The sequence below is a fragment of the Rhinolophus sinicus genome, linkage group LG13, assembly GCF_036562045.2.
Source record: "Rhinolophus sinicus isolate RSC01 linkage group LG13, ASM3656204v1, whole genome shotgun sequence".
Taxonomy (NCBI): domain Eukaryota; kingdom Metazoa; phylum Chordata; class Mammalia; order Chiroptera; family Rhinolophidae; genus Rhinolophus; species Rhinolophus sinicus.
In genome coordinates this window covers 32,476,735-32,502,319 of record NC_133762.1, presented here as the reverse complement: position 1 = coordinate 32,502,319, position 25,585 = coordinate 32,476,735, and the positions used below count along the sequence as shown (strand labels likewise).

The 25,585-nt window shown below is 41.4% G+C and overlaps 1 long non-coding RNA gene across 9 annotated transcripts in view; it reads right to left on the bottom strand.

Annotated features, from left to right (window-relative positions):
• The window catches only part of LOC109456686 (uncharacterized), a 97,949-nt gene that overhangs the window by 67,748 nt on the left and 4,616 nt on the right, over positions 1-25,585 (bottom strand). For 6 of the 9 annotated variants that reach the window (XR_012491189.1, XR_012491194.1, XR_012491190.1 and 3 more), the window contains 3 exons: positions 22,599-22,794; positions 11,960-12,172; positions 9,479-9,608 (listed from right to left, as the gene is read on the bottom strand). This is a non-coding gene — a long non-coding RNA (uncharacterized LOC109456686). The remainder of the gene's footprint in view (positions 1-9,478; positions 9,609-11,959; positions 12,173-22,598; positions 22,795-25,585) is intronic. The other 3 variants (XR_012491195.1, XR_012491196.1, XR_012491192.1) reach the window with 2 other exon arrangements.

Here is a 25,585-nt window from a genome sequence, read left to right as displayed (position 1 = left end):
GGTTTTTACTAAACAACAGGATATATTGGTGAAGAATGAAGGTCTTGCTGTAGGGAAGTGCTGATTTGGTTCAGCAGCTCACAATGTCATCATGTCCATCTGTCTTCTGTTTGGCATCGTGTCAGCTTCCTCCTGATAACTCATGGTTATCAGACGGCCGCCAACCACTACCAAAGAGCTATGCTTCCTTGGAAATTGCTACTAGAGGCTCTCAGAGAAGAATGAGGAAGTACAATTGCAGAGACTCCTAGAAAATATCTCTTCTCTTTTCATTGGTCCACATGGTCCCATGAGCCCCACCCGGAACCAATCACGAAGGCCAGAAAAGGTGGTTTTACTCATTGAAAGAATCCTGAACCACACGCCAGGGGTCAATCTTCTTCCCACTAAGCCCATGGATTTGAATAGGAGAAGTGTTGATCTCTGAATTAAAATGGGGGTTTTCGTGAAAAATGGGTGTTAGGGAGACAGCCACAGCTTCCACGGTGAATTATAACAATGATGACAGCAAACATTTACTGAACTCGTCTGTGCAGGGGGGCTAAGAGCTAATGATCACGAGTATGGACGTATCTCTGCTCTCATGCTCAACAGGACCCCCAAGAAATCCAGCCAAGAAAACCAGAGCCAAGCCCTTCTGCAAGACTCCAGCTGAAACAAAAAGCCAGCCAGACTCAGTTACTGTCCTCCTATCTATTCCCCCATCTGGGATGGGAGCACCCTTATTTCACTGTTTCGTTTGCTTACAGCACGAGGCAGACACCATTACTAAATTCAGGCAAGAACCTGAAAGGACCCCACAGGTCTTTTTACTCAACCAGAAATCATTTGTTCTAATGAGCCCCACTCATCACCTCCTGACCTTGGAGCTCAATTAATTTTATACAAGAAACATGCTGAGTGCCTCTGACCCCTGCTGCTGAAGATGTTCCTATTAAAAAGGTTGTCACCTCCCTCAATAAGGACTTAACTGGAAACTGGCTTTAAGGAAACTAGCTATAACCTGGCACTGAGGCAAGAAAGCAGCGTTTTTCCGAAGCAACTGGGGAAGAAATGGAAATCAGATTGCACCTGAGCCAGAGTGGACTGCTAGGTTCAGAACTGTCCTCATGCCACTAGAGGTTACAAAGAAGCCACAGGGAAACGTGGATCTGCCTGGGATTTCCCCACATCTCTGCCTCCCTTCACTTGGCTGATTCTTCTTCGTCCTTCCGTACTTACCTTGGTTCTCCTGTCTCTTTCTTCAAGAAGTCTTCTTGGCTCTTCCCTCAACCTTACCGATTGTGTAGGTTACCTTTTGATCTTTGTCACATCCTGAACCCCTTTTCTCTCCACCATGCATTCAATCCATGTTATCAAAATGGTTTGGTTGCTTGTCTGTGATCCCTACTAGATTGTGGGTGCCTTAAGGGTAGGAAGAGAGTCTAATTTTCTTTCAACCATACCCTTAACCTCTTAGAACAGTGCCTGGCACAGATTCAAGGCTCAATAATTATTGTAAAAGGAAAGCAAAGCAAGAAAAGACCAGGTAGACAGACACCCAGAAGGAAAATGTCTTGATCCTCTTTTCACAATTCCACCAACCTCATCACAGAGTCTTCTTGACTTGGACTTTTCAATCTTGCAAACCTTGAAGTTGATGAGGTATTGTCTCTGCCTGCCTTCTCTGGCCCCAGAATCTGGGGGCTCAAAGGAGTGGCTGGCAGAAGAAACCAGAAAGGGATGTTGCAATATCAAAATTTGACTGGGGAAACCAGATGTTCTACTCTTTGAGGTGTGGAGTGCAGGTGGGGAGCTGCCTGTCGTCCGCCACTGTTAGTGAGTTCTTTATCTCTACCTCTCCCACAGGGTGAGGCATTCAGGGGGGAAAAAAATTTTCATGTCAAACTTACTTGGAGAAACACTGGTGCAAACAGAAGTAAGGGAGCTTCTTTGATGGAGAATTTCCTAGAAGTTTCATATTCTGTGAGAAAGGAGTCTGCGAGTGAGATAGGGGTAAAAGATTCCATTACTTCCACAAATTAACAAGCAACTGAATTTTTTTTCCAGGGAGATCCAGTTTGTTTAATTGTCATCCTATAAAATGGTGCTTCTCAAACCATTATGTTGTAGAACAATGGGGTTTTCTGTTCACGTCCAGTCTGCAATGGGCCCATACACGGCCTCACTCTGCCTGATTAGTACACAGCCTGTGATACATGCCACTCACCACATGGATTTGACATCTGTCCTGTGTGTATACCCTGTTCAAGATGAGTCCATTGAACACTTCCATGTTGGGGCAACATCTAAATTCTTACTCTCAATTTCTGTGTTTATCATACTGCAGACCAGTTAGGAAGAGATCATAGAGTAGTATTGCTATTAAATATTACCTGCGAGATAAAACTCTCTCTCCAAATCTCTCTTACCAAATCAGATGTCAAATAGTATTTCTCAAATTCTCTCTCTCTCTCTCTCTCTCTCTCTCTCTCTCTCTCTCTCTCTCTCTCTCTCTTCCCCTGAAAAAAAAACATATCTGGAGAGTGAGCTGGCAAACCACCACCTCTCCATTTTCCATACTAGAAGCTCCTTTTGTATCACCTAATCCAGTTGCAAGGAGGAAAGAAACTTACCTTAGCCCATCAATTAGGGAGTGAACAGCAGGACCAGGGCTGGGACTTGCCAAATGGCCAGGGTGACCTGGTCTATTGAGAGTTCAGGGCTCCCCTTTTTCCAGGTTCCGCCTATGGAAGCCCTGAGAAGGGAAGCTGTGAAACAAAAGAGGTTCTGCAAGTGGGACCCTGGAAAGCGGTGCTGTTTGTGTTCTTGTTCCTCAGTGCCCAGCACAGAGTCTGATGCTTAGCAGAGGTTCAGCTAAGAAGCAGCTAGAAGTCAAGAAAGGACTTCTAGGGCCACAGAAATGCTCACAGGTTAACAGAGGGAAGGAGAGAAAAGGAGGTTTCATGCTAACTAAATGATGCAGGACATAGGGAGTTAGTGTTTAATGGGGTAAAGTTCACCTGCTTTTCTTGTTTTATTCAAGAAGGGTAAGAATTCTAATGGAGCGAGCTACTAGCATATCCAGTCATGTGAAGGATGGAAGAAAACTCATCAATATCTCAGTCCTTCCTATTAATTTCCAGGCTTGCAATTAATTGATTTTCCCCCCATTGAATCCCCATAGTCATAAGTAGCTTGTATATAAATATGACAGGTATGCTGGGTGGATAAGAGCATGCCCTGGATATGTAGTGGCATTATTAATGACCTTGTCATCGACAAAATGGCAATTTTTTTTTAAAATCAAACTTTAAGCTCAATTTGTGCATGTGTCTGAGACCAACGTGCATGCATTCAAAAAGGTGCTGATCCTAAAGACTTGTTTTTCTTTTGTGTTGCAACTTGAGCTTCTTTTGATGTTTGCCTCTTTGGATATTACTTAAATAATTAAAGCAACTGTTTTTTTAAAATCTACTTTACATATAGAAACTTTGATTGCCATCAATAAACTAGAAAATTATTTAATGGCACCTCATTAAATAGAGAGAAGATAGAGATAGATAGATAGATAGATAGATAGATAGATAGATAGATAGATAGATAGATAGATAGATAGACAGATAGGAATACCATGCTATCCAGATGGACACAAAGCCCCATTGTGATTCTCTGCAGCTTCCAGATACAGACTTCCCACTAACTTCAAAGGGAATTGAAGAGGAAGAAAGCACCATGCCTTGGGGATGCACCCCATGCTCTTGCTACCTGGTGAGAAGCAAGTTGCAATGTCTGTGTGGTTTATTCCTACTGAAGGACCTGAGGAAAAGTTCATCTGCCTTCGTAGGCAGCCCCCAGAGCCAGTTTTGTCAGTACAGAAGGAGCATGCCTATAACCACAGACCACTTTTGAGTCTCAGCTCTATGATTTAGCAGCTGTGGAGCCCTGGGCAAGTCACCAAACCTCTCTGGGCCTCTGTTTCCTTATTTATAAGATAGATATTTAAGAGATGAAACTGGGTACTGCATACATCCCTTCTCATCACCCAGAATGAACCCAGGGAACTCCACCTTAACCTTTATGATTGGGGGAGGGAGTTCTCTACCCTTTCAGGTAGGAGTCGTCTTTATTCTCACTATCTGTTCTTGGGTCCTGCTTCCTGTGACTAGTGAACCAGACACTCTTGCCAAAGTCCTCTCTCCACATGGAACCCTGGGCAGTCCTGTTAGGTTATGCTATCCTAAATGAGAGCATTAAATTTCCATTTCTTATGCATTTATTCAACAATGAGTTATCAAGGGTCGATGAAATGCCAGGCACAGTTCTAGGCTCTAAAGGAATATATGAAAGGGAAAACAAAAGACACCATTTCTACCCTCATGGGAGAGGCAGACATTAACTAAATAAATAATATTGCAAGTGTGTTAATGTGCTATGGAGAAGATGTATGCGGTGCTATTAAAGGAAACAATATGGGAAACTGACCTGGTCCAGGATATCAAGGAAGGCAGTGATCCCTGAGCTTCGCCCTAAAAGATGAGGAACCTTAGTGAAATGAAGTGAAGGCAAGGGTGGAGGTGAGAGGTTATTCCAGGTAGAGGAAATACATATGCAAAGGCCTAAGGCAAGAGGTGATATGATGTGTGCCACTGAACCCCTCAGGAAATGTGGAGGAGACTCATGACACAAGCAGGCATCATCCATATTATGTAAGACTCTGCAGGACCTCTGAAGGAGTTTGGTCTTCTGCCCAATAGCAATGAGAAGCCACTGAAGTGATGTAAGTGGTTAGAAGATGCCATGCTCAAATTTGCACTTTCAGGAAACTGTTATTGGGTCTTTTGCTAACTGGACATCAACGATCTTTACAGATACACTTCCAAAACCAACTTCTCAGCGGGCTCTGAAATAGGGAAGCAGGAAGAAGCATGAGTCAGGGGCTCGCTATAATTGGATGTCTCTACTCTTTGCTCCTCTGTTGGTGATAACTTGAGTGCACCATGATTTCATCACTTTCTTTATCTTGGCTTCTGGTGCCAAGGAGCTTTCAGCATATCTAGCTTCTCTCTGCCTCAAGGGTAAAAAGAAAAATCACCATCCTTGATACCAGTATCTTCTCCTGGGAAAGGAACCAAAATTACTCTTTCAGTCTCATTAAAGGTCAAACTCATTGATGAGTTAAACCCTATTAAAAACTGTTTTCATTTTAATGTAAAGCGTATTCTCCCTTGTATTTATTAGCAAAAAAGAAAAAAGAAAAAAAACCAACATACTAATAACTAAACCATAAGGTCCATAAAAGAGACCTGTTGGCATCATTCTATTTCCAACCTGCTACACAGTAGTTGCTCAATAAATATTTGTTATATAAATGAATCTTAAAATATTTTTACAAGAAAAAATAAAATGGAAAAAAAATTCATCATCCTATCATTCTAAAAGAACTTCCCATTTTTTACAGAATGTTTTTGTTTTTATGTTTATAGACATGTATTTTGAATTAACATTTTTAGCATGTAATCATAGTGCATATATGATATAGACATCGTTTCCAATATGTTCTTATCATAAATATGTGAGTAAACCTCTTAATTAGCCACTTAGATCTTTCTGGTGTGCATGCTGATGGACACAAAATAATGCATAGCAATATCAAAATAGTCAGAAATGAATATGATTAATGCTATAACCCCACAACCTAAACTGGGACATTTTTCTCCACATAGAGACAAAGAAAATGCAACAGACTTTTAAGGGAAGAAGAAACTGAGTTTTAGGAATCACCAACTGAAAGTTTAGATTTTGATATTATTTACAGCGTGGATCACCATTTCTCAGGCAGAAAAAGATAGGCCTCTAAAGATCAAATATATTTGTCTAAGATCACAGATCTAGGAATCTTCTGATCTCCTGGCCAACTTATAGGAGCCTCTCTCACTGATATCAATAAGCAGAAATGATCTAAAGAAACCAGTAACTTTATTTAATATGCATACCGACTGTAATAATGGACCAGTAATGTCATTTTTTATGTTGTCCATAATGAAGTACACAGGTTGAGACACCGCTTTCTCTATCAGAAGCTATTTCTATGAGGTTTCTAGCATTCCCTCATTTTACATGTGAGGAGACTGAGGCTCAGAAAGTTTAACTCATTTGCCCAATGTCATGTAACTAAAACGAAGCAGAGCCAAAATTCAGACTTAGTCTAATTCCCAAGCCTGTGTGCTTTGTCCTAACCACCCCCTCCCAACTGTGTCCTTAGACTCTTCTAGATTTACTTTTTAAATCTGATTTGATTTTCTGTGTCTTAAAGACTCAGGGGGAAATAATCCAAAATAGAAGTGTGGGAGAAGAAAGCAAGATGGCAGCTCCTGAGCTATACCAAACAATGCAGGAAGAGAGACAAGAGCTTTAGGCTGTATTATTTAAAGGCCCAAAGCCATATACCCTAAAACCACAAACACCACATTTTAGCATTCTTTCCCTTAATGTCTGGAAGACAAATGTGTAAGTCAGGAAAATGTTAGTGGGAGAACATGCTCTGATTTGGGTTATGAAAATGTAGGTGCTGCAAACCCAAATACAATGAGTCAAGTTCACCTCCACCTAAGATTCTTGTCTTAATCAGTCTGGGCTGATATAACAAATTACCATAGACTACGTGGCTGAAACAACAAACATGTATTTCTTACAGTTCTGGAGGCTGGAAATCCAAGGTCAGGGTGCCTGCATGGTGGGGTTCTTGGTGTGTGCCCTCTTTCTGGTTTACAGATGGTCATCTTTTTGCTGTGTCTTCACATGGCGAAAAGAGAACGAGGTATCTCTTCAACCTCTTTTTAGAAGGGTACTGATGCTGTTCATGAGGGCTCCATGCTTATGACCTAAATGACCTTTAAAGACCCAACTTCCAAATACCGTCCCATGGAGATTAAAGTTTCAACATTCTGATTTTTGAGGGGACACAAGCATTTAGTCCATTGCAATCGTCTTTTATGCCCTGGCATCAACTCCCATGTGACCTTAAGACTAGCATTTGAAAGTCTTGTTCTGTTCATTTGTGTATTTTCAGATCCATGGTCTCCTGAAGAGATGGGCACTCTTGGCCTACACAATATTTTTCACCTTAATATCTCCTCTACTGTTTCTACTCCTTCCCAGAAAGAAAGGGTTCAGACCTTAGACCTTTGTTTCCCAAAGACATGGAACCTGAAATACATACTACTGAAGCGTCATGATTATTGAGAGCAGATGTTAGCATGTAGCCTTCAGGAGGTAACACAGGTTTGAAACCATCACCGTACCATCAGCAAAACTGCCAAGTTCAAAGGGTCAGGGAGATACAAACCAGGTAGGGACTCCCCACGGGTTGAACTGCCCTAGAAATGTGTTGGCCTTCCCTTCCAACAACTGCAGCCCTCCCCAGTCCTTTAAAAATGGCCCTTCATCTTCTCTAAGTAAATGGTGTGAGTTTCTCCGAGTAAACAGAAACTCACCCTCAATACATTTGACAGTTCAGGGAAGGTTGTTAAGATTAATTCGTTCACCCTGAAGACAATTCTCCCACCCTCAGAAGCATACAGTTGGCCTCGTGGTTTGTAAGGAAGGTGAGCTCAGTTTCAGAGTCTAATGATGATGAAAGCACAAGCAAGGAGGATGTGTTGTTGACGAGAGAGGTGTGGGGAACGACAGCTTATTTCGCCGTCAAAGGACGTGCACTGGGACCTCCATGGTCAGGATCAGAATTCAAACGGAGCCAAAGACTGCATTTCATATATTGAAACTGAGTCTTTGAAATTGAGTCAAAGACCCGATTTCATATATCTTTGTAGCTCCAGGGGTTTGAATACCTTGGCTTTCCAGGACAGATGATGTGAAATCTTCTCAATAAGTATTAAATGATTGAATGAATGAATGAGTGAATGAATGAATGAATGAATTCTATTATTCCCCTGTGCCTTATAAGCACAAATTGCCTCTTCCTTGGAAACAACCAAATAAGCTGTTACAGTTTTTGAGGTCAGGCAACCCTGTGAATCTTAGTTTTGTCATTTATTAACAAGTGACTTAAATTTCTCTGAATTTTCTTCCTTGTTTGAATAAAAAGGATTATAATCTCTTATCGCAAAGCACTCTGGAAATATTGGAAGGGCTAACTCATGAAAACTACCTGGCACACAGAGAGGCTCAGCGTCCGCTGGTTTCCTTGCTCTCTTTGTCTTCTCCTCCTGCGTTTTCTGAATTCCCTAGGCCCTAATGCTTAAGAGCACAGAGCCAGGCTCAGTACAGTGGGGTCCTCTGCCTGTTTCTGACCAGGAGACACTAGAGCCCTCGAGATCACAGGCTCTGAAAGCCAACTGTTTTCATTTGAATACCAGCCCCATCCCTTACAGCTGTGTGAGCTTGGGTGAGTTACTTCACCTCTCTGAACATGTTTCCACATCTGAAAGATGGGGATAATAACTGTACTTATCTTGAAGGGCTTTTGCAAACTCATGCACAGTTTAGAATAACGTCTAGGCTTTGAACTGTTTGATAAGTGTAACTATGATGTCATGTATATAAAGCTCTACTTGAAATTTGAACTCCTCTAGCCAGGAACCAAAGCTCTCTCTCTCTCTCTCTCAAACCTACAATCAGTGCTTTTTCATGTTGCTCGACTCCCTCAGGTTATTCTGGGATTAGGGCTAATAATGGTTTGCTGTTCCTTCCCCATGCCACCCACCACCCCATCTCCCCAGACCCCACAGAGCTTGGGGACTTTTGGAGCAGGCCCAGGGGGATGGAAATGCAGCAGGCCGAGGAAACCCCTTAGGCCCCTCTGCAGAACCCTGCATCTTAGGAGCACGATGAGGCTTAGATGTCCTCAGAAGCTGCTTCCGGCTACACACTCTGCTCCCATTCAAAGAACTCCACAGTTTGGGTGGAGGTTTATGTGGAATTGATGAGATTTTTCAGCTTGCTGCCAGCACCTGAAACCACTCTTCTCCCATTTTTCTGTGTTTCTTTTTAGGTGAATACGTACATGAGGGCACATTAAGGTTTGTTAAGTAAGGGCAGAAATGCTTGCAAATTTTTACTGCTCCTCCCAGACCTATAAACAGTTTGCCTCAGTCCTTCTTTCCAAGGCAATAAAACCTGGAGGGAGGTGAGTCCTGGGACCTGGGGGTGAGGGGGTTCTGCCCCCTAGTCTGAGGCTGAGGTGAAGCCACGGCAGCTCTGCCCTGCTCCATCCTCCAGGGGAGGGTAACAAAGAGGGAACCTGCAGAGCTGAAACTGCTATGAGTCCAGAAAGCCTGAGTGCCCCACCCCGCCCCACTTGTATGTAATAACCAGAGAAGGCGCAATCTGGAGGCAGCCCAGCGACCCAGGATGAGACTTTGTAGGCTCTGCAGCTAGAACCTTTTATGAGCAAGAAGGTGGCATAGTGCAGGGGATGAGATTATGGACAGTGAGTCAGAATGCTGGGTTCTAATGCAATGCAGGCTCTGCCACTTACCAGGTACGTGGCCCTGAGCAAGTGACATGATCTCTCTCAGCCTCAGTTTCCTCATCTGTCAGGAGGATCATCAGATATCTGGATGAATGCATGAGATGATCCATGTAAAGCAAATAACACTGTGCTGAGACTATAATAAACATTAAAAAAGAGAAACATGACAAATCATTATTTAAAATGTGAGTTGAGCACACATCCCAAAGGATTTGGAACATGAAGCCACACGTGGTTAATAACAGTGGTTATAGAGATCACCCCTGTTTGTTTGTCTTGGTGACAAGCCTGCCATTTTCTCAGAGAGCCCAGAAGGAGCCCTCAAGAATGTCAGAGACATCAGTGGTGCTAAGAAGAGAGGCCAGTAGGCTCTAGGAGTTGGCCTCTGAGGGGTCCACCTTCGTTGCACCCCTCGCTGTTCCCAACACCAGGTGGCCCAGATGTTGCCCAGTGAGAATCATGAGCCCAGAGTCAGCAAAGTCTGGACCTAGTCCTAGGAGGGACATAGGGTGACTTATAGCCCAGTGGCAGGCCTAACAGCACACACTCCACTTTAGCAAGAAGGAATATAAAGACCCACACCTGGGTCCAAAACATACTCACAAAGAGCAAACGGAACCTGTGGTTGAAGCTTAATTCCAAGATGGAGTCAGGACTTCTGGTTGGCAGCGATTTCTTTTATGATCCTCTATTAAATTAGGTTTATTTTACCTCCCACCAGTTAAATTTTCATGTATGGGTCATGTTAACAGAACCACATTTCATTTTAAATATTCAAGGGATTCTATAATAGTTTACTGATATACTCTTTTTGGAATACTTACATGGATATGCACTCTGCCCAGCAGAAAGATAAAGCTACAGCTAGAACTCACAAATGGTATGAAAAGATTACGGCTAGTACTGAAATCAATTAAAATCCAGGTAAGACTACATCATTATTTTACGCTTAGTTATAAAGTTATACACCAAAGTCAAAATGATTTTTGGAAAAGTCAGTGTTTAAAGGAAATAACAGCAACGATAATAATTCTACACCAGTACTTTGTATGCAAAATTCCAGAGCCTGTTAATAAATACTGTGAAGTGGCAAAGAAAAATAGGAGGATGACAAAGAACAAAGTAAAAGTATGTGAAAAATCTTAATCCAAACAGGAAGAGCTAAATTTAAAACAGGGTATATACATTTTAATAATTACTAAAGAAAGCATATAAAAGCATTAAAACGACAAAAAGCAAGATACCAAGAAAAAAATAAGGACGTGTAAAAATAAATTCCAAATCAAGATGATAGAAGAATGAATTTAACAGTTATAATTTTATGTATAAATGTGCATTTAAAATATACAAAAATCGATTTTAAATTTAATCAGAATCAACATTTAAACAGAGGCATCAAAATTGTAAAAAAAAAAAAAAAATGGATTATCAGTTTAAAAGGAATTTAAAAAGAAAACAATCGTCACAGTTTTACTATCAGACAAAAGGTTAACTGGGATAGAGAAGCCTGCTTTCTAATGATAACATTTCAACACCCAAAGAGAAGAAAAGAGAAAGACACAAGGAATCATGATGGAAAAGTTAACCGTGCTCATCTTCCACCTTTTAAATTACAAGCGAGTTTGATGTTCTTCTTTTGGTTTACCTGCATTTTCTCTCTTCTTCAGTGAACATCAAGAGAAAAAGCGTTATAACTCCTTCCTTTTACCACATTCCACATTCCCAGAGAAGCTAATACAGGTCAACTCTCTCCTTTTCTGGGAAACTTCCCCTGACATTACAAATCCAACTCCTGCATGGACCAAATGAGGTGCCATTCTCTGGGATGTGCTGAGCCAGCTCCTACTAGAGAACAGGGTGTGTTCACCTGTTCCCAACTCCATGTGTAGTAACAGCAGGTGGGTAGCTTGAAATCTACCAAGGTGGGAGTATTTACACGGTGGAAATCGGCAAATGCTACAAATCCAGGTCTTCTCCCAACCTAGAGCCCCGGCTGTTAAACATTTATCACCACACCGCTGTTTATGTTCCTTGAAGCCTGTGCTTGTCCCGCTGTATAGTTTTTGTCATCTTGTACTATAATGCTCTAGTTGTTTTTCTCCACTACTAATTTCTGAACACCTGAGAGGTAAGACATTTCATCATGTATCTCTAACCCAACCACAGTCCCAGGCATGGAGTTGGTGGAAGGAAGGATAGAAGGAAGGAAGAAGAAAAGGAAAGAAGGAAAAATGAGAGGAAAGGCGAGAGAAAAGGAGGAAGGAAAAGAGAAAGGGAGGGAAGGAGAGAGAGAGGGAGAGAAATAGGGGAAGAAAGACTAACTTCTCTCTTTCTTCAAATATAATGCAATTGCCTAATTATCCCTAAATATCGACTATTCCCCATTCTTTGGAGCACGAACTTCTTCAGCTGCCACCAAAAGAAAGATATAGGCTTCCTCACTCCTGATTCTTAAGAAGCAAAAGCCTTTGAAAAGCAGCCACTAACCTCTGGAACTTGCAGCCAGACTGGGTCAGGAACGTAGAATGAGGCTATTGTTGAAAAGACATCTCTTAATCCAAATTAGGATGGGAAATCCCAGTTTTGCTTAGCACTCTTCCTGAGAATTAACAATTCGGTGTCTGCTTCCTCATTCAGCACGCAGGAGCCATGAGAATTCTTCCTTCTCCACTTCACTGAGCACCAGGTATGGAGAAAGGGCTTCATAAACAAAAAGGATTTGAAAAGTTTACCTGGTTGGTTCCTATTCCCTTTCAAAGGGCACGGAAATCTCTCCAAGTATCATTTTTGCTGTCATAGCCTATTAAGTATCCTTTTGGTAGGGACTTATCGAATTAAAGTGCTCATTATGTTAATATGCCTTAATATATCATCATTAATGTAAACTCCCCTACCCCGTGAATATGTACACCCAGGCAAGAAGAAGCTCAGAGGCCAAGGAACTTGTTAAAGTTAAACAAAATAAAACAAAACAGTAGCTAAGCCAACTGGTTTAGCCAGTTTTTCTGATACCTACTAGATACATGCACCAAGCTGTTATTTCCATTGTCCTATTCGAGTTCTTTCAGGTTGTGTGTGCCACTGTGTGTGTGTGAATGGCGACTGCTGCTTAGAGGAAACAAGGCAATGAAAACCACTAATCATTGAGTACCCACTGGATTCATTCATTGGTTCAACAAATATTGATTGAATGGGGTGCCAGGTGCTGGTCCAGCCCCTGAGGATACAGATAAATGAGACAGGCTTTTGTCATGTGCAATCCACTGGAAGAAGGACCCTGGGAGAAGTAGTAAAAAAGCAAATAAACAACAGAATTACACATTGTAATACGCTCTAGTAAGGACCGAAACAAAGCGCTGTGGTATACTATAAAGGAGACGGATGGGTGTAAGAAAGACAGGAGGTGACATTTAAGCTAACGCAGGAACTAAAGGATGAGAAGGTGGTCATGCAAAGCACCGGGAGAGAAGCATTCTCAGTAAAAGAAATAGCAGGAGCAAAGGCCTTTTAGATGGAAAGAGCTCAGCGCATTCGAAGAACAGGAAGGGGCCTGCATGGCTACAGGAGTGAGCAAGAAGGAAGGTGGGAGGCGAAGAGGGAAGGCCAGTAGGTACCAACCACACAGGGCATGATAAGGAAAGTAGATTTTAATGCAAGTGCAAAGGGGAGCAATTGACACATTTGAAGCCACAGAGAGACATGAGCTGGCTTCAATGAAAGTTTTCCTCTGCGTGTTGTGTGAAGAGCAGAGGGGAGTGGGATGAGAACAGAGAGACTACTTGAACTGTTGTGTGGGCCTCCTTTCATTAGATGTTGGACTCGGAGGCAGGAGAATTGAATGAATGAACGCATGTTCACTAAATCCAATGCAAAATTTTCAAACGTGGATCCATTTGATCAAAGGAAACATTTGGTATCTCCACGCCTTTATCATACTTCTGGCTGTGAAATTTTGGACAAATTACATCACCTCTTAGAACCTCAGTATCTTCACTTGTACAAGCAGTTTAGCTCAATCTTCCAGAGTATCCAGTAAATGTTATATTCCTCAGTTTCTTGGAAATGAAAATCACTCATCTGCTGGAACTAGACCAGGTCGCCCCAGGCAGTTCCCTGGGCCCAGACACAGCCAAACTTGGGTGGAGCCTGAAAGGGGCCAGGGTGGAGACCCAGAGAGGCCTAGGTATCTGATTATGCAGTGCAAAATCCCACGTCCCACTCTGCCGAACTTCAGCTCAGGAATGTGGCTTAGGTGGGGCCAACTAGTGATGGAAACAGCAGGGAGAAAATGAGGAAGCCCTGCAAGAAATAGTACAGATAAATATTTAAATAATTGTAGGGTGGAGAAACATTGCTAAATTGGAAAGCAAAAGCAGAAAGCACACAGGAAAAGATGGATAGAATTTATTTTATGAAAAATCCAAGACTATCCTACAAATCAAAAATAAAATCACGAGTAAAGTAATAAAAAATGGGCAAAACACATGAACAGGCATTTCACAGAAGACTCATGAATGATCTATAAACCTTTGGCAAGATGTAAGACAGTATTACTGATCAGGAAAATACAAATCAAGTCAACTATAATCCATAATTTTATACCTATTCAATTGATAGAAACTGAAAGTTTACAATGCTAAGTTTTGGAATAGATTTAGATCTATGGAATCTCTTACACACTTCTGGTGGAGTGTAACATGGTATTATCACTTTGGAAAATAATTGAGTAGTGTCTTCTAATGATAAGTATTTATACAGTGTATGGTCTAGCAATTCCACTCATAGATGTAATTATATGTCTATATCAGCCAAGAATATTCAGAACTCTACTGACCACAATAGCAAAAACCTGGAAACCACTCAAACACTCATCAGTGATAAAGTGGATCATTAAAAATAGTATATTCATACAATGGAATAGCATAAAATAGTCAAAGTAAATGAGAACAATAATATGACACGCAACCATGTGGGTACATTTTATCAAAATGATATTCAATGAAAAAAGGTACCAAAAGATTGCTAACAAGTCCTTTAGGAGATTGAAAAAGTTCTACATTTTGGAATAAGAGATAGTCACATGGGTGTTTACATGAGTAAAAACTTGTTCTCCACTAAAAATCCATTGAGGCGTATACTTAATACTTTCTGTACTTTATTGTATAGATATGATAAACTAATAATAATTGTCTTAAAAAAAGATTATGTACCCTTTTCATGAAATCACAATCCACAAAATTTTGAAAACTTACCTTTTAATACTACAAGCCCACTTTCATTTAAAAAGTAAATAAATAGGGATTCTGGATGATGGTGACCACCAAGTAGAGGAGACATGGGGACAGATTGGGAGATGAGACCCAACCATGTTTTTATGTTGCTTCGTGTCAAGAGACTAACTGAATTTTGGAAGCTAGTTCACACATGTTTACTGCATCACTAAAAACAACTAACTAAAAAATAAAAATAAAAACACACACAACAAAACAACCGAATAAAAGGAGGGAGTAATTGTTAATTTTATGTGTCAGCTTTACTGGGCCAGTGGTGCCAAGACATTTGGTTAAATATTATTTTGGGGTGTGTCTTTGAGGGCGTTTCAGGATGATACGAACATTTAAATTGGTAGACTGAGTAAAGCAGATTGCCCTCCCCGATGTGGGTGAGCCTCATCCAATCGGCTGAAGGCACGAATAGAACAAAGGCTGAATAGGAAAAATTCTTTCTCTCTGCCTGACTGCTTCTGAGCTGAGACATTGGTCTGCTCCTAGAATCACATCATCAGCTCTCCTGGGTCTTCAGCTGGCCAACCTGAGACTTGTCAGTCTCCATAGCCATGTGAGACGATTCCTTATAATAAATTTCTTTATAAATAAATATCTTTATAAATGGGATATATTTGTACAAAAGCCTTATATGGGCAACAAAACAGTGTGTCAGAACTAAGGCTCCTGATTAATCAGTTCTGTGTATGGAGGTCTAAAAAAGAAAAAGAAGACCTGATTCTCTCTGGGAAACAAAAGTAGAATGAAAATTCAAAAAGAAACGGCAAACTTGGAAGAAACACTTTTGAATTTCTCCATCTAACAGAAAAGCATTTGATACTCTTAACATATAATGAGCAATTCCAAATCAAAAAGGAAAAAGCAAACATTTCAACTGATAAAATAGACGAACCATTTTTTAAAAAATAAAATGTAAAAAGCAAAGACAAAATAGTAAACCTCACTTAGAAACAAAATATCTTTTCCACATATACCGGAATACTGGGAGCCACGTTCCTCACTGTCATAGACGTTTACACAATAAAAATGGAAAGGACAATATGTGTACAGTGAGAGGGTCTAGAAGTAATAATACACTCGTAGCATTCAGATTTTGGCTTCTAAATACCATGCCCCACTAAAAGGAACGAGGACTCCTTGGGGGAAAAAAAGGCAAATTCCAAGGACAAGGGAGAGAAAGTGGAAGACAAGCTTGGAATATCACATTGTGTCAGAAAAGAAGAAAATGTCCAAAGAATGATGGGGAGGTATCACCAGGACACAGAAGCCAGCTTGAAGGGACTGTCCCTGGAGACATCTGGGACAATTTGAGAATCAAAACTGGATTGTGATCCAGTAAATAAAATAGGAATCTATGAGTCTGTGGTAATGTAAATATATACATACAAACATACATACGCACCAGAGAAGAGAAAGCTCTTCACAGAATATCACCAACTAGTACATGCGGAAGGAATAATGGCAAACAGACAATCATCAATGGATGCTAGAATTAGTGGTTGAATGAATGTTTGATGTAGAACAGTGGATTTGCATAATCTCAAAGTATTTACCTACGGAGAGAGTCCAAATGGAAAACCAGTACTTTATGGTGGAGAAACTCAGCAGACATCCCCTGAACTAAATGATCAAATATCTTTAAAAATGAACAAATGAACAGTATGTGCGTCCTGATATGGTGTTCCAAGAAGGACACACATTAATTATTTGGTTTTCCTACCAAACCGTATAACCTGAATCCAATTATGAAGAAACATCAGACAAATCCAAGTTGATGGGCATTCTACAAAATAACTGTCTTGAACTCTTCATTAATATCAAAACTAAAAAAAAAAAAAAAAAACACAAAAAAAAAACACGAAAAAAATCGTTCTAGATTGAAGACAACTAAAGCTATGACAACTAATACAGTAAGTGATACAGGATTAAATCCTGGGTTGGGAAAAACTAAATAGCTAAATAAAAATACATTATTAGACAATTGATGAAATAGGAATATGGGTGGACTGTGGATTGGATAATAGCATTGTACCAATATTAAATTTCTTGATTTTGATAATCACAGTGTGGTTGTACATGAGGCTGTCTTTTTCCTTAGGAAATACACACTGAATTATTTAGTGAAGGGGCATCAATGTTTCCAAACTTACTCTGATATGATTCAGGGGGAAAAATCATATACAGAGCTAGAGCTGGAACAAGAGAATGAGACGGAGAAGGAGAGAGAGAGAGAGAGAGAGAGAGAGAGAGAGAGAGAGAGAGAGACGTGTGTGTGTATAGAAAGAGAGACATGCATATATAATGTTTACATATACATATATGTAAAACAAATGAGAAAAATGGAAACATTGGCAAATCTGTATAAAATGTATACAGGAATTTCTGTATAAAACGTATACAGGAATTTCTTGTACCAATATCACAAAATAAAAGCTTACTTTGTAACGTACAGAGGGTGCCAAAAACAATGTATACACATTTTAAGAAAGGAAAAAACGGTATTAAAAGCATAATACTCAATATATACCGATAACAAAAGAAAAATACAAGTCATGTGCATACATTTTTTTGGCACCCCGGGATACATACATACAAATGACTACACCCAAAGTAAGTGAGAATTTAAGGAAGTAGGTGCTGGTAAGAGCATATAAGTTTGGTATTGCTCTTTTGGGCAATATATATTGGAACCTTGTATTTTTACATACAATTTTGAGCTAACAATATAGAATATGAACATGGATGCACATAAATCAAGAGCTACAATTATCAGAAGACTAGAAATCTAGGAACACCCTAAATGGCCAATACTAGGAAACCGACTAAACAAATTGCAGAACATCCATTCAATGGAATAAAGGTACAATCCATACAAATGCTCGTGCAGAAGACTATTGTATTACATGGGACTATTTTTCTGCAGTATATTAAGTGAAAAAAAGCTAGTAACCAAGAAAAAAAAAGCATGTGCAATTTGAGCCAATTTTTTCAAAACAAAATGATATCTTATGATATTATAAATTGCAGTACTGGCCCCAATTTTTGACTCCTTTCTGAATCTACACTCCATCCCTAGATTTTTGGTTCAGCCAGGTGAGTTGCTTTGGCCAATACAATAGGGTGAAGAGGTGAGCGTGCCAGGGCCAACTCAAGGTCATAAGAGCCTCGTAGATTCCCACTTGTCTCACATTTCTGCTCACCTCCATGAGAACAATATAACTGGACTGGCTCTTGTTCCCAGGAGAATGAGAGTCCCAGGGAGCAGAGCAGAGCTGCCCAGACAAATTTAGCCTCTATCGGGGGCTCAGATTAAGGCCTGAGACTTGGGGTGTCACATTTTTCTGGCAACAGCAAATTGATATATATCTGAAGCACATACCTGACTATTATCACAGGTGATTTTTATTTTGTTTATAGTTGCCTTCTAAATATTTAAAGTGTACATGTATTGCTCTTGTAATAAGAAAAAACTGAGTTACAAAAAAAAAAACAGAGAAGCAAAAGAGCAATGACAAAAATAAATAATGAGCTCTGATTCAATGGATCTCAAAAGATTTCCGGAAAATGTTTTACTACCCAAATAAAAAGACAGCTTCCATTTATTGACTGCCCACTATAAGTCAAGCACTTTAATAAGTGACCCCTCTTTTTTTTTTTTCTTGGTTACCATCTTTACTGGTCACAAAGCAATAAAGTTTGATAGGATTATTTCCAGGTTATAATTGAGGAAACTGAGGCCTGTATAAGTTGAGTAGCATGCCTAAAATGACTCAGCTACAAATTGTCAGAGCTGAGATTCAAACACAGGTCAGCTGGATATGAATTCTCCATCCTTGATTCATATTAGGGTCCTCCCAGATCCCTGCTCCAGCCAGAATTCTGCTGCTAACCCCAGGAACTTAGCACTCTACTCCAAGTTATATGGAGTCTGGAAGGTCTGCCATTGCTCCGTTATTGTGAAGTCACTCACACCACATGTCCACTTCCCATAAGCTGGGGATGGAAGATTCAAGAAAGCCGCAAATTCGCCTGACCAAGAGAATGCTGTAGTCACGAGATTCTGGGCTTCTGTAATGTTCTAAGAAGCCTTTGATCCAGCTTCCACCTGGGTCTGTTGGAACACTCTTGGAACCCCACCACCCTGTTCTGAAAAAGTCCAGGGAATCCACTTGGAGAGAACTGAGTCCCCCAGCAGAGAGCACCCGGTGAGCAATGGCAACAATGCCCAGTCCTGTGAGTGTGCCATCTTAGAATCCTCCAGCCCCAGATGAGCTGACCCACCAAGAGATGCCCCACTTGCTGATCCACAAACAAAATAAATAATTTCTCTTGTTTTAAGCCACTAGTTTTGCTGTAGTTTGCCATGTAGCAATACATGACTGGTATAGTGGGTATCCTTAATTGATGAAGGAAGGAAAGAAGGAAGAAGAGAAGAAGGAAGGAGGGAAGGAGAGAGGGAGGGAGGGAACAAGGAAGAAGTATTTACCACTTCATTCCATGGAGAAAATTGCACAAATGAGTAAAATTATTTTAGTGAGCAAAGGTACCCTGACGTCTGGGCCTCTGTGAACACCTGGGCAGAGAGGGGTGCAGGTTGTTCTCTCCATCCAGCTCTTCCTGTCCTCAGCAAGATCAGAATGGTAAAAAGATGGAAGTTCCTGGTGCAATCCTACCTTGTTCAGGCCACTGCAACGGCAACGTCTACAGCAGAGAAGCAGGAGTTTTATTTATGAAGCTCCTTGTGTATTTATTTCTCTTGTCAAAAGCATTTTCAAACTTGTCCTTTTAATCCCAAGAAATTTTTTATCCACTTTGGAATTGCAATCACCATGTCACTGAATGGTGGTGGTGATATAGGGGCAGCCAAGCTCCTTGGAGCAGCCTGATTCCCACGGCTTCTGCCTCCAGGTGAGCTAGTCCCTGGCGACCCGCTGCCAAAAAGCATTCAACCAAAGGAGGCTGGACCCTGGCCATCAAGGGACGTGCTGTGAAAGATGCTCATCTCAATGGGGGCTTCCTTCTCCTTGAATTGTGACTAAATCCCACTAAAATCTACTTTCTTTTCAGGGTCTCTAACTTCTGGGGTAGCAGATGGAAACTAAGAGTCCATCTGGTCCAGACTCCTCACTCTAGGCTGAGAAATCCATGTGTTACAGGACACCTGGAATGTCAGTCATTTATCTGTTTGGTCTCAGATCCATTCCCCATGCTTCCTCTGCTCAGCTCTATATTGTACAGTGTTGAGTCCTGCAAATTACATCCCTGAAATCCCTCAAAACTGGCTTCTGATGAGGGTTCATCAATCCTAATCAGAAATACTAGTGGGAGATTAAAGGAGAGGAGGAAGGGAGAAGCCAGAGTATTTCTTCCCATCACTCTTTCAGGCCAGTAACTGGGACTCTTCCATGGATCCCATTGAAGCAGGGAGATCCTAGCTCCCAGGTTCCCTGGCCCTATTAACTCCACCTTCTCCCTTTAAACAAGTGTGCCATTTCTAAGCTATTGGTGGCATATTCCTGATGTCCTGGCACCAACACTCATGTGTTTCACAATTTCCTTAGCTTCTTCTACTCCAGATTGAACCGTTCAAAATCTCATACCTTAAAGTTGCTGAGATATTTTACAATGCAAGGCAGACCCTTGGCATTCTCCTCTTCTTCAACCTGGGGTAATCATGTATTGTCCCCATCCATGAGCCCAGCTTTCCCATCGATACTCGTTAGGTCAGCAGATCTTGGATCTGAGTTCCATGAGCCAGCAATTATTTCACTCTTGAAATGTCTTGTTTTACAGTGTAAGTCTCCTGTGGGCAAACAACTCCATGTCAAGTCACATAAGCCCCTGAAGGTTTTGGACTGCTGCACATGTATTTTTTATCACTAGCATTCTTTTGCCATGTGGAATTTAGCATCTGAGACAGAAAAGCATAGGAGGAAAATCCTGGCCCCATCCACTCTTCTCACTTCCATCCATCCATCCATCCATCCATCCATCCAGCCAGCCAGCCAGCCAGCCAGCCATTCTTCAATCCCTCATTGATATAAATGAGTTTATGGATTAAGTGTAGAGATCTTGGAATCTGAAAGGATGGGAGTTAAAATACAACACTACCACATTTTTTTTTACACTGTGTGAACTTGAAAGATTATTTGCTTTTCTGAGACTTAGTTCATTTTTAATAAAATGGAGTTACAAATAGCTACTTCAGAGAATCGGTGTGAGGATTAGCAATTATGATGTATAATGTGCCTGTACTTAATAATAATGATAGTTATTCTGTCATTCTAATAAACATCTATTCACTGGGTGTCTCACATATGCCGTGCTCTGTGCTGGATGGTAAAGCCTCAGTTTCTCAAGTTGATCTGAGACCATTTATACTGTCAACAATCAGAATGGAATAAGTTATTTATTCACTCAGAGCCTCAGTTTTCTACTCTGTAAAATGGGTCTGGGAATAATAACTACCAATTGGTAGCAATTGTGAAGAGTAAGTCAAGCAGTTCCTGTAAAATGCCTAGAACAGGACCGGCAATATAGCTATCACTGCGTGAGAATTTGTGTTGAGGAAGTAGAAGAAGCAGGAGAAAGGAGAAAAGGAAGGGAGAAGGAGGCATAGACAAATACAACGGCAATGAAGATGGTGAACAATTCATAGATGCCTCTGCCTGGAAGCGAGTCCAGATAAACCCTTTGCAAAGCCTTGAAAATTCATATAAAGCAGTCTGCCCAGCTCCTGTGGTCTGAGCTATGCCAAAGGTTCATGGAAAGCAGAATCCATGATGACAGACCTGGCCTCATTTCCATGGACAGCAAAGTCATATGAGGCTGAACAAGTCACTGATGGACCACCAGGAGAGGATGCCCCACCCTCTGTGTGATGAGTGCCAAGACCGAGCCCTCTGTGAACACGAGCCCTCTCTAGGAAAAGGCGGAGACGTCAGAGATCCAGACCCGACTTTCAGTAACACAGCAAGACTGGATTAGATCATGTCTACAAAGCACTTTGGACTCCTTGGAGAATGGCCATCTCGAAATATCAGGTGGTGGTATTATTATTATTAATCAGGCAACCTCTCATTGAAGTTAACTGCTACTGAGGCCAATGGGACATTTACCTGCGTGTAGCCTAGGAATCAGGCTTTCTAGTAGCGATCTATTATTTATTCATTATTAGATTGGCAACCAAGAAAGAAATGCATCTCATAAAGAGCAGTGGTGTTTATTGACTACAGGAAGGCCCAAAAGGGGAACAAAAATCCATTATTTGTTTTTCTGGTCATAAAGACTTGAGTTCCAATCCCACCTTTCCCTTGGATTGTGTACGTGATAATAAGCTGACTTTCTTCACTTTCTTGAGCCTCAGTTTCCTTGTCTGTAACAGAGAAACTATAATTCTTATCTCAGGCAAGAATTGTGACAATGAAACGAGGTGATGAATGCTTAGTCTCAAGCCTACTGTCAGGCATGGGACAACTGTGGTGGTTTATAAGGCCTAGTTCCAATGTTTAGGGCTTGTCATTTGTCACCATAAACTTCTAAGCTGTCTTGTCTACACGACCATTTTCCTTATGAGGTCTGGGGTTTGCGGCTTTTATAACAAAGGCAATGGGCCCAGTTGTCAGGCCAATGAAAGATCAGGGAGATACCTCAATGGAAATCAAAGAATAGACACACATTGTTCACCGATGCCTTACTCTTCTTTGAATAAGGTCGAATATCTACTTTCTAATTCTCTGCCCAAGTAAAATTCCAACCAATGAGGAACAACTGTAGCCAATGGCTGACTTTGCTGCTACCTGAAGTCTAGCCAGTAGCTACCTTCCCCACCCTCTCCTTACCTGCTGGCAAATGGAGGAGAAATTGACTCATGTGCTTGGATTGGCCAATGAGTGAGAGACAGAAGCTATGATGAAAGGCTGCCTTCTAGGTCTGCAGAAACCATAAAGCTGCCCCAAATGAACTCTGTTAGCTCATCGTCTGTTAGGAACCATGATCACCATGTGACATACTCCCTAGGGCTCAGCAGAGTACAACCTACAAAAAAGGAGGAGGAGGAGAAAGAAGGGGGTGTAAAGGAGAGGAGAGAGAAGGGGAGGGGAGGGGAAGGGAGGGGAGGGGAGGGAGGGAGGGAGGGAGGGAGGGAGGGCAGGGGAGGGCAGGGGAGGGGAGGGAGGGGAGGGGAGGGAGGGGAGGGGAGGGGAGGGGAGGGGAGGGGGGAGGGGAGGGAGGGAGGGGAGGGAGGGGAGGGAAGGAAACATAAGCTTAATATCTTATAGGTCTATAGATTAGAAGTCTGACACAGTTCTCACTGAGCTAAAATCAAGGTGTCAGCTGGGCTGCACTCCACTTTGGAGGCTCTACGAGAGGACACATTTCCTTCTCTTTTCTAACTTCTAGAGTCTGCCCACATTCCCTGACTCATGGGCTACTCCCCCCATCATCAAAACCAGCTGCTATGTCACATTTCTCTAACCTTTCTTCCATTGTCGCATCTCTTCCTGACCACAGCCAGGAAAACGTCTCCATTTTTAAGTGCTCATGTGATAATATTGGGCTCACCTAGATAATCCAGGATAATCTTCCCATCTCAAGGTCAGCTGATGAGAAACCTTACTTACATCTGAATCCTTATTTTGTTTGCCATGTAAAGTAACATTTTCACAGGTTCCTGGGATTAGAACTGCATCTTTAACTATGGACCCCTGCCCCCCACACACACCCTCAAGGGTAAAGCTGCCTTCTTACCTGTTCATGACTACAGTCAATAGATGAGGGTCACAAGGAAATTAAAACTTATAAAGCATCTATTATGCTGGCTCTTCACATATTCCTTAATCTAATCATAACAATTCTTGAAAGTGGACCTGACTATGTAAATTTAACCATGGGGAAACTGGGAATCAGAGAGGTAACACTTTGCTCATTAACAGCTATTAAACGTGGCCCATCTGGGATTCAATCAAACACACATCTCCCTCACGTGGTGAGACGTGCTCTGAGAATTGCCTGAACCCTGACGGACATCAGTGCTCCACTCTGCCCACGTTTGTGAAAACCCAAAACTAGAGCTTAGACCCAGTTGGCTAGAGAATTGGGGAAGGCAACATGCTTTGTTGAACTATCTAGATTTGGGGGGATAGAATTCTTTACTTCCCCTGTACAACAAAGAATTGGTGTAAGTCAGAGAAAGGTGAGAAATTCTACATGCTTACACCAATCTCAACGCTTTAGAATAGGTTCAGTCAAGGAATTACATGGTAAAAATATAGGCGGCTGACTGTCCATCGATTAATTAATCAATGTAATTAATTCCCCAAAGAAAATGTGGAGTATCTACCATTGGCCAGACATTGTGCTAGGTTCTACACTTCCCAGGGCTTAGAGTCTAAGGGTAGATGGTTATCAAACAATCATTTGTTTGAGTCCTATAAGATTGTTAACAAATTTGACTATCTCACCTATAGAAATGACATTTCACATAGTTCCACCTATAATTACACAATCGACTATATTAAAATTGTGATTAGAGCTGTGGACATTCTAAAACAAGAGGGGGTGTTACGTTTTAAAACCAAAAGATAAGCCCTGTGTCTGGAGCACAAGAAGTGACAGAGACAGATTGGCACAAGAGGCATCCATAGTGGAAGGCAGGGAGGTCAGGGAGGGTTTCGTGGACCAAGGTAAAAACTTCAGATTTAATCCTGACATAACATGAGCTGTTAAAGAACATTTTTCCAACATTTTCGTATGAAACATTTTAAAGGAAAAAGGTTGAAAAGAGAGTCACACGACAAATCCCCATATACCCAGCACCACGTTCCTAAAATTAACCTTTTGCCCTATATGATTTATAAGTTATTATCCATCAAGTCAACCATCTTTCCATCCATCCACCCATCTTATTTTTTGATGAATTTCATGGTAAAGTGGCAATCATCCATACACTTTACCCAAACATCGCAGCATGTATGTCATTCATTAGAGTTCAATATTTGCACACCATTTTCCAAGGAACATTTCCATGACATGAAATCACAAATCTTAGGTATATTATTCCAGAGCGTTAAAAGATTTTTAACCACAGGAGTAAGTTGACCAGATTTGCATCTTTTTAAAGTTGACTCCAGTTTTTGAATAGTTAATGTCTGGGAAGTATGAAGGGATAGGATTGATGAGAGAAATCAGTTGGGGGGCTATGAAAATGGTTTTGTGAGGAAAGACGGTGAGGGACTCAAGTGGTGGCCATAGGGGCAGAGAGCAGAGGATGGATTTAAGAGTTCTTTTACGGGTAAAGCAGACAGAAGTTGGAGATGGATTTGACTTGGGGAGATGAGAGAGAGCCGGGGTAAGATTGGCTTCCATGTTTCTGGATAGACAGTGCCAGCATTTTCTGAGACGAGCCAGACTTTAATAACGGAATTTGGGAAGAGTCATGGGTGCAGATTTGGACGAGGACCCTTCAGGTGCAGACTTTAGTTAGTTAGAAAACAACACTGAATATGGAACAACCCTACCCTTCACAGTCAAAAGACCTTTTCTGGATTCCGCTACCGGTTAGCATTCCCATGTGCACCCGTAGGGAAGGTCCTACCTGTATATTAGGGCCCAGAATACAGCATTCTAAGGCCACTCTCAGCTACTTTGGAACCATCTGGAACCTCATCTTTCCATCTTTCAAATAAGTACCTTCTTCACTTCTGGAAGGGCTAGGCGTTGACAAGTCCCAGCCTGGCAATTCTGAGGCTCTTAGAGAAGGAAGACCTAAGGGGCCTTAGGGGAGGCCAGTGCCTGTACACTGGGCAGTGTGGCTCAGGTGTTCCCAGAC